The 12,445-nt window shown below is 42.5% G+C and overlaps 1 long non-coding RNA gene across 1 annotated transcript; it reads left to right on the forward strand.

Annotated features, from left to right (window-relative positions):
• The first annotated feature begins 2,342 nt into the window (after window positions 1-2,342).
• On the forward strand, window positions 2,343-5,624 carry LOC136427544 (uncharacterized). The gene is made up of 2 exons (XR_010754465.1): window positions 2,343-3,025; window positions 5,525-5,624. It is a non-coding gene; the product is annotated as an uncharacterized lncRNA (long non-coding RNA).
• Window positions 5,625-12,445: the final 6,821 nt, after the last annotated feature.

The raw sequence follows: 12,445 nt of genomic DNA on the forward strand, positions 1-12,445 counted from the left end.
TGAAGCTAGCCCTCGATTCGGCCTTCGATTCACAGCCTTCGATCCAGCCCTCGATTGGATTTTGCCGCCGATTCAGCCTTCGATTAGAGGGAATAGACAGAACATAGCAACCAATTCAATTACCGATTCGTAAAACCTAGAATCTATGCCAGCTCTCTTAAAACGAATATAAAAGGCAACACAATGATCAACTAGTACCAAATCACTCAACAAGAAGATATTTACTTGCAGATAATGTCGGAAAGGACATAATATCACGAATTCGGCATAAAATAATAGTGACTACTAACAAGGGACACTAGCCCTCGATTCGGCCGTTGATTGGATTTTGTTCAACAGATTGCAGCGCTATTTGACGTTTTTCTAAATGTGGCCCGTGAACGTGAAAAAGTGATAAGGACACAATGGGTTCTACTGTACATAATGCAAGTATCAAATTCAACGGGCCGGATTTAATTAACGAGCCGCGGGGGGGGGGGGGTCTAACCCTTCAAACGCGGAAAGAAAAGGGTACATAAAAAGGCTTGCTGAACGGGTTGCAGCGCTATTGCTGTTTATCTAAATGTAGCCCGTGAACTTAGAATAGTAATTAGGATACGTTGAGATCTAGAGAACTTAATGCAAGTGTCAAATCTAACGGGCCTGATTTAATGAACGAGCCACAGGGGGTCTAATCGAGCACCGGTGAAGCTAGCCCTCGATTCGGGCATCGATTGCCTGGAAAAAAGGCTTGATGGACGGCTTGTAGCGCATTCTGCCGGTTATCGATATATGGCCCGTGAACTTGAAAAAGTGATTGGGACACATTGGGGTGTAATGTACCTAATGCGATTATCAAATTCAACGGGCCGGATTTAATGAACGAGCCGCAGGGGGTCTAACCCTTCAAAAGTGGGAAGAAAGGGGTACATAAAAAGGCTTGCTGAACGGATTGCAGCGCTATTGCTGTTAATCTAAATGTGGCCCGTGAACTTGAAAAAGTGATAGGGACACATTGGGATGTAATGTACTCGCATTAGGTACATCACATCCCAACGTATCCCAATCACTTTTTCAAGTTCATGGGCCACATTTAGATAAACAGCAGAAAGCGCTACAAGCCGTCCAGCAAGCCTTTCTTTCCCCAGGAAATCGATGCCCGAATCGAGGGCTAGCATCACCGGTGCTTGATTAGACCCCCTGCGGCTCGTTCATCAAATCCGGCCCGTTGAATTTGATACTCGAATTAGGTACATTACATCCCAACGTATCCCAATCACTTTTTCACGTTCATGGGCCACATTTAGATAAACAGCAGAAAGCGCTACAAGCCGTCCAGCAAGCCTTTCTTTCCCAGGCAATCGATGCCCGAATCGAGGGCTAGCTTCACCGGTGATTGCTTAGGCCCCCTGTGGCTCGTTCCTTAAATTAGGCCCGTTAGAATTGACACTTGCATTAAGTTCTCTAGATCTCAACGTATCCTAAGTAATATTTCAAGTTCACGGGCCATATTTAGATAAACAGCAATAGCGCTGCAACCCGTTCAGCAAGCCTTTTTATTTACCCTTTTCTTTCCGCTTTTGAAGAGTTAGACCCACTGCGGCTCGTTCATTAAATCCGGCCCGTTGAATTTGATACTCGCATTAGGTACATTACGTCCCAATGTGTCCCAATCACTTTTTCACGTTCACGGGCCACATTTAGATAAACAGCAGAAAGCGCAACAAGCCGTTGAACAAAATCCAATCGACGGCCGAATCGAGGGCTAGTGTCCCTTGTCAGTTGTCACTATTATTCTATGCCGAATTCGTGATATTATGTCCTTTCCGACATTATTTGCAAGTAAATATCTTCTTGTTGAGTGATTTGGTACTAGTTGATCATTGTGTTGCCTTTTGTATTCATTGTAAGAGAGCTGGCATAGATTCTAGGTTTTTCGAATCGGTAACTGAATTGGTTGCTATGTTCTGTCTATTCCCTCTAATCGAAGGCTGAATCGGCGGCAAAATCCAATCGAGGGCTGAATCGAAGGCTGTGAATCGAAGGCCGAATCGAGGGCTAGCTTCAGCTTGGTCGGGCAGGCGCACTCCAACACTGGGCGTACAAATCCGATGTACACTAACACCAGGTCATGAGAGTACTACATCTAAAAAGACTGGACTCCAGGCTGTCAGCTCCCAAGCTCCAGCCAGCCCCCATATAAGATTTTCGGGCTGGCCGATACAATTTTGCTCCCGTGAAAATCAGCTTGAGGATTAGCTCCCAGCCTGCCTCGAAACAAAATCCGCCAAGGAAACTTGACCTGCCCCAGGGGAAAAGGTCCTCCAGCCGAATGTAGCAATGCCAGCGTTGCCTGGGCCGGACTAGATGTGACAGGTCAATAAACAACATCTGCTTGAAGAATTGGACCGAAACGTTAACCCTTGTCCGTTGAGCGGTCATATAACTTTCTTGGGCGAAGGAAGTGGGGAAAAAAAGAAACAGTTTACAATCAAAAGATATTTCTGGAAAGACCTTAAAGGTATCTAATTCAATGAAGTACACTTTTCCACCGTAACTTCCAACTGACTCTCTAGATAACCACCCCATTGTTCGGCCTATCTCGAGTTTTTTTCCGGGAGTGTTCATTGTATGCTTGGCAGGGATGAGGCAGAGTCGTTCTGTACGGCGGTCGAGAGCTTCAGGTTCAAACTCTGAGCTGATTGCATCCCACCAACGGACCAAGGAGGTCCTTTGAACGGACAAACTTCACCGTAACAAGCCTTGTCATGATCAACGGTCGCCCGTGTAGTGTTAGAGCATGGATACCCCTACTTACATAATGTACAACCCCTTTGTTGAAACCCCGGCCACTCCGAGATAAACATGTGTTTCAAATGAATAGAAACTTGTCATTCCAACAGTCGGCATTTACAGACTAGACGTCTTGCTTGGGTGTTCTTCATTCAACCGCTCATGGGTACGTACGGAACAAGCCCCGAACTTACATCCGTGGAAAATGATGAAGCAGTACGTCTGTTTTTGGAATAAGACCTCTCCTAAGAAGGTATGTTTCTCGAATCATACATTTGTCCATAGGGAGGCCGTATTTTAGGGGGAGGGGGGATGCTCGTCTGCACATAAAACTAAAAGTGTTGCTATTTGGTGCTATTTGCGCCGGCTCTTGAAAGTCTTATAGTAGCATAATAGTTGCTTCGAGGGCTCTCAAGAAAGGATGTCATTGTTATCTTGTAAACGTTTAACGCCGTTCGGAATGTCCTGGCGTCGACAGGGGGCCAAGAATGATCTTTATCGAGTAGTGCGCACATGTTTACAAGTCCTTTTCCAATCATTTGGGATAGGGGATCATTTATAGGGGATTGGGGATCATTTATAGGGGATGGTGTCTAGAACCAAAACGGTGTAGCATTTTCCTTAGACTGTTGCCATGTCGTCTGTTATAAATCTAGACTACACTACAGGAGTGATGATGGGAATCTTTCATAGACTGTTGCAGTAAGGGCTTTTGCAGAAACAATAATATGCACGTTGTCCTATCCATGTGTCAAGCTAACTGGATCATGGTCAGTTTGTCGAGGAGTCTTGTTCACTACTATTTCATGTGGTGTATGGTAGGAGGGGTTAAAGGTCACCATGGTAAATCATATTTGAAACCGCTGTATTCAGGCTACTGTTCCGTTTTAAACCGCTTCTGTCTTTTTAGTTCTGTCTTCTTTGTTTCCTTGACGTCTTTTAAGCGTTTTTGTAGGGCTTTTTCATGCTAGCCGAAGGCTTCAAGCCCTCTACTTCGAGAGAACAGAAAACATTGTTGTGTTCTCATATTACCAGCATGACCCTTCTCTAGGTACCAGAGCATACGATAGTTGGGGTCAGCAATTTTCTTCTTCACCGCAAATATGTTTATCTAAGAGTGTAAAAACGTTTGACGTTTACACATCGGTGCCCACCATCTTTAGACTTGACCGAATATATAACGTATTATAAAGTAATGAAGTACTCATGGTACTCGTGCGATACGAGTATCGGTAACCAAGGAGGTTTGATGAAGCAACTCCCCCGCCGCGTAGGGGATTAGCCCGGGAAAGTGATTAGCCCCGGAAAAAGTGTAATGATGTAATCTCCAAGCAGATGTTAAGAGCACGCAGGATCCGAGTATTTTATTTTCTGTGTCATTCTGTCAGCATTTAGGAGACCTCATGAGCGCTTGGCGGAGCATGTTTGACGATAGATTAAGGTTCATTATTGTAGGCGGTGAAAGGTCGCAGTAATTTACAGAAGCTAGGAGAAATTTGGCACACTTTTAAGTCAGTGTTGACGTTCTGGAGTGACGATATTTCGGCCAAAACGTCTATAAAATCCGGTGAAACAGTTAGGATCAGTTAGCTACTAGTCTGGAGATCCTGACATTCGTGTATAATTTCATCAGGGTGGCAAGAGAATGACGAACAGTTAAGTTCTTTATCCACAACCAAAGAGTTTTGCATCCAACGTTTCGTTGATCGCATGTGACCTTTCCGACAGAGAAACAATGGCAAACAATGACTGGTTCTATTTCTAACAATGTTTGTTGAATCTCGATGCACTTAGCCGAGCGTGACGATGATGTGCAGTGCAAAAGAAATGATCGCACTAACAGTAGTGTGAAAAGGAAACGTTTTGTTTGGGATTCGGAGATTCGGTGCAATTGACAACTGTGCACTTGACAACTGTGTAATAGCCCACGCTGCAATACTGCATATTCCGATGCGGTCAAAATCTAAAGTACAGTCAAACCAACCCAAGGCCCTAGAAAAGCGGCATTCTTTGATAGAAGGTTCGCCTAGACATTCCCGCGTCGAAGCTAAATTTGGGGTCATTGGCTGTAGAAATCCCCGTGTTGCGAAACTGTATCGCACGGGGAAAGGGGGCAGACACATTTTGTAGATGGAGAATAATGTAAAAGTTTCACTGTCAGAAACACGCATAAGCACTTATACTGGGCTAGTCTTTGGAGATAAGGATAGCGTTAACATGTAAGTCAGTAGGCACTGTTCGGCCAAGTATGATGCCCAACTTGTCCACACGAAGAATGTAGGAATATCAGACTGAAAACAGTAAAGTTGGTAGCAGTTCAAAATGGGTTAGCTTCTTTCACTAACATGCGGCAGGCAGTACGTTTGTTCCGTTATTTTCATGTACAACAAAGTTGTTTCGAAGTTTGATAACGTAACTGTAACTTTTTATTTGTTCATTTGAGTACTGAACATGAAAGGGAGGGCACAACAGGTGATCAGTAAGAAGAACTGTAAAATTCCTACTAAGCTAAAATGTTATACATAGCAATCGTTATTTATCCGCCTTTCTGGCTATTAAACCTTGTTGCTAAGACAGCCCACAGGTAAGAAAGCTATAAATCCAGATACATTTGAAGCTTACTGTTTGCTTGTTTTTTGCTTGTTTGTTTGTTTGCTTTTTTGTTCGAACCAGGGCACGTACAATGTTGTGTTTGTTTATCCGGCCTCGAATATCGAACTGTCAATAAACGTAGTCCTAATTGTATTTACAGATCGCGGTATCGGGAGCAACTTTTACAGGACAAAGGACGACCAAAAGGACTTTACGCAGACAGCTCCTGAATTCATTCTAATTATGATGGACAGGCCGCCTATATGAAGTATCCTTTCTGATATCATAGTGTGACCCGCTTGAGCACATCTGTAGTTACGACCACATGTTTGTGAAGTTTATTATTGATATTGTGCTTGAGAATACTTGTATGGTGACCAGTACCGAGCACGTCTTAGCCTCTTAGGTCTTATTAACATTTAGATACATTATGTATATCTGCGTGTGTCGTTATATTTGACATTATATCGATCTGCATTGTACGATAAAGTCTTAAATTGAGATGACTAATTTCAGCGTTCAATTGTTGCCGTAAAGCAATCGTGGCTTTCCTTTTACAGTTATGATATTCTAAAAACATGTGGTATAGCTGAATATGCTAGCAGTGAAAGTAAGATATCTCTGTATTGAACACTGTTTGGCTACAATCAGAAAAAAAATAACAGTGTTTCTGAAACTATTTTGGCTTCCTTCAAGCCATTAATTCATTGTACACTTTGTCACAGAGGTAGTTGGTTATCTGCTTGCTCAAAGCGTTCAGGTTTCGTTTACAGATTAAACAGATGCGATGTTTTCTAAACACTTAAGATTGTTGAGTTGTCACAGTCTGCAATTATAAAGTCATTCTTAGTTTTCAGAGACATTGATTTCAGTAATTGCCGTTAAAGCTATATTGCCCAGTTAAAAGATGCTGAAATGTAATGCAGCGGACTTTGTTGTATGTTAACTAATAAATACGTAAAAACATTCGTTTCATTTGTTTGTGAGTGTGTGATGTAACTAAAAGCTGACAAATGTACTTTACCTTGTACTTTAATGAAGGGTGACTTCATGTCGGGTCCAGCATTGGACGCCAGTCTTGTCCGCCAGAGAGAGGGGAGTCCCCTCGTGCCGTCATTAGAAGCCCATCTTGCCGGTCTGACAGAGAGAGAGGAGTCCCCTCGTACCGGCACTGAATGCCCATTTTGTCTCCCAGAAAGAGGGGGGTCCCCTCGTCCCGGCACTGGCCGGACGCCCATCTTGTCCGCCAGAGAGACGGGAGTCCCCTCGTACCGGCACTGAATGCCCATTTTGTCTCCCAGAAAGAGGGGGTTCCCCTCGTCCCGGCACTGGCCGGACGCCCATCTTGTCCGCCAGAGAGACGGGAGTCCCCTCGTACCGGCACTGAATGCCCATTTTGTCTCCCAGAAAGAGGGGGTCCCCTCGTCCCGGCACTGGCCGGACGCCCATCTTGTCCGCCAGAGAGACGGGAGTCCCCTCGTACCGGCACTGAATGCCCATTTTGTCAGCCAGAAAGAGGGGCTTCCCCTCGTACCGGCACTGGCCGGACGCCCATCTCGTCCGCCAGAGGGAGAGGAGTCCCCTCGTACCGGCACTGAATGCCCATTTTGTCTGCCAGAAAGAGGGGGTTCCCCTCGTACCGGCACTGGCCGGACGCCCATTTTGTCTACCTTAGAGAGGGGAGTCCGCTCGTGCCGACAAAGAAGCAACAATCTTAGACACTAAGCACGTATTTTCTGGATTTCTAATGTCTGTCATTTTTGTTATTTAATCCATAACATCTTTATTTTCAACACGTTGTCGTCTTCAGAATTCAGAATTCAAGACGTCAAAAAGGGAATAAAATGGATTTTCCCTTATTATTTTGGATTCTGTTATATATAAGACGTCCCTGTTTCAGTTTGTCGGGGCTTCGGTATATCACCTGCAAACTTTTTTTCTCTTTGTGTTTTTTCGATTGCTGGGTGTGCTTTTCACAGTCACGGCCTTTGGGAAATACAAGGGGGTCCGTTATTACTGCATTGTTTGCAATAACAAGTAAAAGTGTAGGCCGTGCTGTTCTTGAAACATGCGCATGTAATACTATCACAGCGCATGTTGCTCTGACCCCTTTTTCATGCATTTTCCCGCATGTGCAACAAAATGGACTGGTAGTAGGTTTGGTTGAGGCATAATCACTGTGCTTAAGTATACTACTGGACGTAACCGGCGTGTACTCTTTCCGTGCAATATTCTCTCCTGGGCTATCTGATGGAGTAGCCGCATCATATGGCAAATTGTTTCCACCATACACAATAAATATTGCGGGAACAGTGTGTGAAGGACTTGATGTAGGTGTGATGCTGGCTACAGGCATGCCTTGAATGTTTGAGAATACTGTAATAGTGTTTTTTTAACACCTTTGCCAATTTAAACTCTACTCTGACTAAATTGTTCTATCATTTCAAAGTATGCCACTTGAGATGGGAAAGGGCTTATGTATTCTTGATAATCATCCATAAACTCCTGAACAACCAAGTCGCTTAATCGTTGTACTATAACAGATTCTTCCTCCGATTCTGGGTCGAGACAAGATTCACAAGGGTATTGTAAAATGCAGTGCCCTTCAAATAACGCATTTGGCTTTTGATGGATTGTGTGACTACCTGAAACATCCAATTTCCATTTGGAGCCATACGTGCCATATTGAACCCCATGATCTCAATGTTTCAATGTTTCTTTTTTTAAACATGTCCAAAGAACATCTTTGACTTATTTATCTATATACAATTGCTCTTTATTCGAAGATATCTTTATATTCTATTTTTGGCAATGGCTATTTTAACTGTCAACCAGTGTTTAGTGGAATTGTAACGATCAAAGTAGTCATGGTGGATACCAGCTGGGACAAGTGCTTTAAGTAATCTATCCAGTTCCACTTCTGCTTCGCACATAAGCTGTTCTTCTGATGATACCTTCGTTGGTACAATGATGCTTGCTTCCATAGATGAACGATGAGATGTTGAACCTATGTATTATGGCAGAAAAATCCAATTAGATGTGAAGTTCAGGAGATAATCATAGAAAGTGATAAAACAGACAAATGGCAAACCAACTAACCATGTGAAACTTTGTGGATGAGGTATCCACTGTTTAATTCTGTGTTGAACAAAATTTCTATCAGTTCTAAAAAACGAATATCACACACAACGATTTATCATGGAACTTGTGTCACATAATGGATCAACTGAAATATCGCGCTGGAAGAGAAACTTGTGTTCCATATTTCAGTAATTTAATTCAGTATGGATCTTCTACTGATTAACTGTTCTGTAACAAAAGGATTTTTGGGCATTAATTCTTTAGTTTTAACCACAAGTTGATGCCATTTTACGATATTTGCTTGAACATTTCCGAAATACGTGTATGACTTACCTAAAGATTGCAAGACCATCCCGTGATCGCCCTGGTTTACAGTAGGTACTGCGCGGTCACCATGCTCTTCTTGCTGTCCTCTTTGACCTGCAGCCTGCACACCTAAGGACATTTAACATCGTCATGATTCTATTATGCCACTCCAAATACAGGTATGGTAGACGTGGGATATTGTTTTTCTCATGTGCAATACAACACGATGCAGAAACGTTTGAATATCCCCTATCCAATTCAATTGAATGATACATTCCTGCACAATATGTAAAATACTTGCATCAATATGAAAAACAAATGTACAGTCTTAGTACGTTCACATGCATAGATTTGTGTCATGCCTAGATTTGTGTCATTTGAAAATAATATTTCTAACAAGTACGACATAGATGCGACTTTGGCATGTAAAATAACTGAACTGAACTGCACTCCCGAAAAGCTTTTATTTCACTCAGGCAATTTACGCGGGATTTGACCAACATCATGTGGAATCTTTATGCCATTGATTCTGCTTTTCATTATGTCAAAATCTTTCTTGTTGATAATATCCAGTCCATACATCTAAAACATATTAGTATGTACCCAATACAAGGGCACTGCTGCCGTCACAGGAAACCAGAGCCAGACTGTTGTCATCCTCGGCATCTTCCACATCGTACTCTCCCTCTTAATTCACTTCTACCTCAGCTACATGCTCTTGACCGAATGAACTTATCAGGCGGCATGCAGTGGATACAGCCTCCTCTCAGCAGACAAACTGGTCAAAATCCTCTGTACCAGTCTCACTTGTTTTGAAGAGGCGTTAACGTTGTCGTTGGCTATGACTATTCGACAGTTTCCGAGTCTGCTTTGTCCGTGTCTTCACAAGGGTTGCGTCGTAGAAAATACCCTAACTTTATTTTTTTATCCAGTGCCTGTCCGTGTGATTTACAATGCGACACGTTAAAAAAATTAAGCGAGTGTAATGGGGTTTATTAATGCACAATTTGATGCCGACTACGGCCTTTTTAAACCTTTTTTTATGCAAATGGAGACAGAGAACACTCCACGGATTTAAAAAAAAATATCACTATTGTAACTTACAGTCAAGATATAAGCATAGTTAAGCACCCAGAGTTGTCCGTCTTCAGGGTCTGTGGCAGTAACTAGTGGGTGGGAGAAGTCACCAGTAGTCATGAAAGGCTGGGATGGTGGCCATGGGGAGGGAACATCGGTGTCAATCAGTCACAGATTCCTCACTTCATCTCTTTTTGCTCTTGTCAGCCACTTCAAGCAGGCCAGGTCTGTCTCCTCACCATGAAGGGATGACGTACTGGATCCTTGCGAAGCAGGGCCCGATGCCATCCATGCCCTTCCCCTTAAAGGATAACCACTCTCTACTCTTCTCTTCTACTTCTTCGCATCTGGAAATAATGAGATCTTAATGTTGTCATGCAAACTAGTAACTCTTGCTTTACTATCGACATATATAAAGAAGATACAGAAAAAAATGTTAGCTTGAACAATATGATTGGCTTGAAACATTAAGGACAGCCTTACTGGTATTCCGTCAGCTTGCCATAAAATATCTTCTCTTAAGCAAAGAACTTCTCAGCATCACTGGATGGTCCATCGGATACTTCGGTGCCCCGGGCCAGTACCATCCCATTCCCATCTCTGATCACACGAGGAGGCTGATTGGGCTGCCACCCTCTGTCCGCCTGCCGTGCAGATCTGCCTGCCGTGCATTGATATCAATGTGGGTTAGAATGGTCTGCATGTATCACTGTTAAATTTTTCATATACGAAGGTGTCACTGCGCATATTGCGTACTGAAGTAAATTACAGGAGGCAAAGCGTGTTTGGATAGATTAAAAAAAAGGCTGAGAAATAATCACTTTGTTATTTTTTCTATAGTAATGCGCTTGATTAATAATATGAAACAGTAATATGCAACAAAACGTCACCTATTGGCCTCGTACCGCTTGATACGCAGGGTGTTCTTTAGCTCTCTGGCGATTTCTGAAACGAGTAGGTTGGGGAATTCCCGTGTCAGCTATGAAGAAAAGAACATCAAGACAAACAGACAAACGCATTAGGGTATTAGTTAATATTATCATGTGCATCATCATTCTGTACATTGAGTTGTTTGATCTTGGTCCGCGGAGTTGTTGAAATACGTTATGAACATGGTTGCGGGGCCACAGGCTGAAAGCATTCCAGGCTTTTACATATCAAATGAAGTGCGTCATATAGCGGAGCATACATGCATTCCCTAACAGATGACGTCATTAGTTACAATTCACGATCAATTAGCATAAACGCATTTAATACCGAATATATTGCGCAGATCAAGTTGTATCGTTGCTTACCTCGTCAAGGGCTTTACGATAACCCCTCCCACTTGCTTCTGTGACGGCGTACTTATCTACTGCAAATTGCACTTGTTGTATAAAGATGGCTTTGAGGAATAGTGTATTAATCATTGCTCTCTGGAACTATCATAATGTAACTTGTCCTCATACCAGTGGATGTTAATGGAATTTGCGAATAGACACTGTGTTGCGTAACCATAACAACTGTGCACATTGAGGTAGAGTATCAAACGACAATCGGTCCAATCACACGTAAACACAATTCTACAACTATAGTAATGGAAAACATGTTTTTATTGTGTTTCCAAAGCAATTGATGAGAAAAGAAAAAATCTGTCCGAGGAGATTAGACAACAACTTAATCCGCCTTGGTTTAATTATCACTAAGATAGTCCGAAACCATCCATGATTCGGAATCCAACGAAAATCGGTACAATCTGACCTCAACATAATTTTCAGATGTTTTTTCAATCATCAAAAATGTGTCTTTATTGTGTTCTGTTCTGTAATAAGAAACTTTACACGAGAAAATTTGACAAATTCGGAATCCGCCATGTTGCAAATATAATAAAAGTAGCGCTGAATTCTCCACGCTACGTAGTGCAAAAGATGATGTTTAAAGTAACACACAAGGACAATTTTATTCCGGGGTGTGCTTTAAAACAATGTGGAATAGGACAAACTTAAATTACTCAGAACCACGGATCAATGCGGCCTCGACGCCGATGGAGCTCGGGCTGTTGCACCGCGTCGGCTATGATTGACAAGTACGTAAAGTACGGGTAGCAATAATGATGCAAACGAAAATTTCAACATGTGGTCGCCCAAACCAATGTAATCGCCGTGAATTACTGCCCTGTACTGGTTCTTAAAACCCGTTTATTTTACCTTTCCTGGCATTAAAATTGCAAACATGTAATGGAGATTTATACAATTATACACAGTAATGCATAACATGTCCATGTATTTGTATTTGTACCTATTGTAGAAAGCTGTATGCTATGCATATTGCTGGCAAACCTATGCAAGTACTTTCATACCATTGGATTGCATGCTGACGATTCCAAAAACATGGTTGGACATTTAATTACTTTGTTATCACAGGGTATTGGCACAATAGTTGACATTTTTCACCACAGTTATTTCTTATCTTAATAACATGAAACACTATGATCTGAATCTGCTTTGTTGTCAATTAAGTATAAGGCGTGTACACAATGCAGTCTAAATTGTGACCCTCGGTTCGGAAGGATAATATGCCTGCCTGCCTACGTGCTCCGGCCAGAAACTAGTCCCTTGCTTTCCAGGAGGATCCTCCA

This window comes from Branchiostoma lanceolatum, chromosome 2 (genome assembly GCF_035083965.1).
Source record: "Branchiostoma lanceolatum isolate klBraLanc5 chromosome 2, klBraLanc5.hap2, whole genome shotgun sequence".
In the NCBI taxonomy this organism is placed as follows: Eukaryota; Metazoa; Chordata; class Leptocardii; order Amphioxiformes; family Branchiostomatidae; genus Branchiostoma; species Branchiostoma lanceolatum.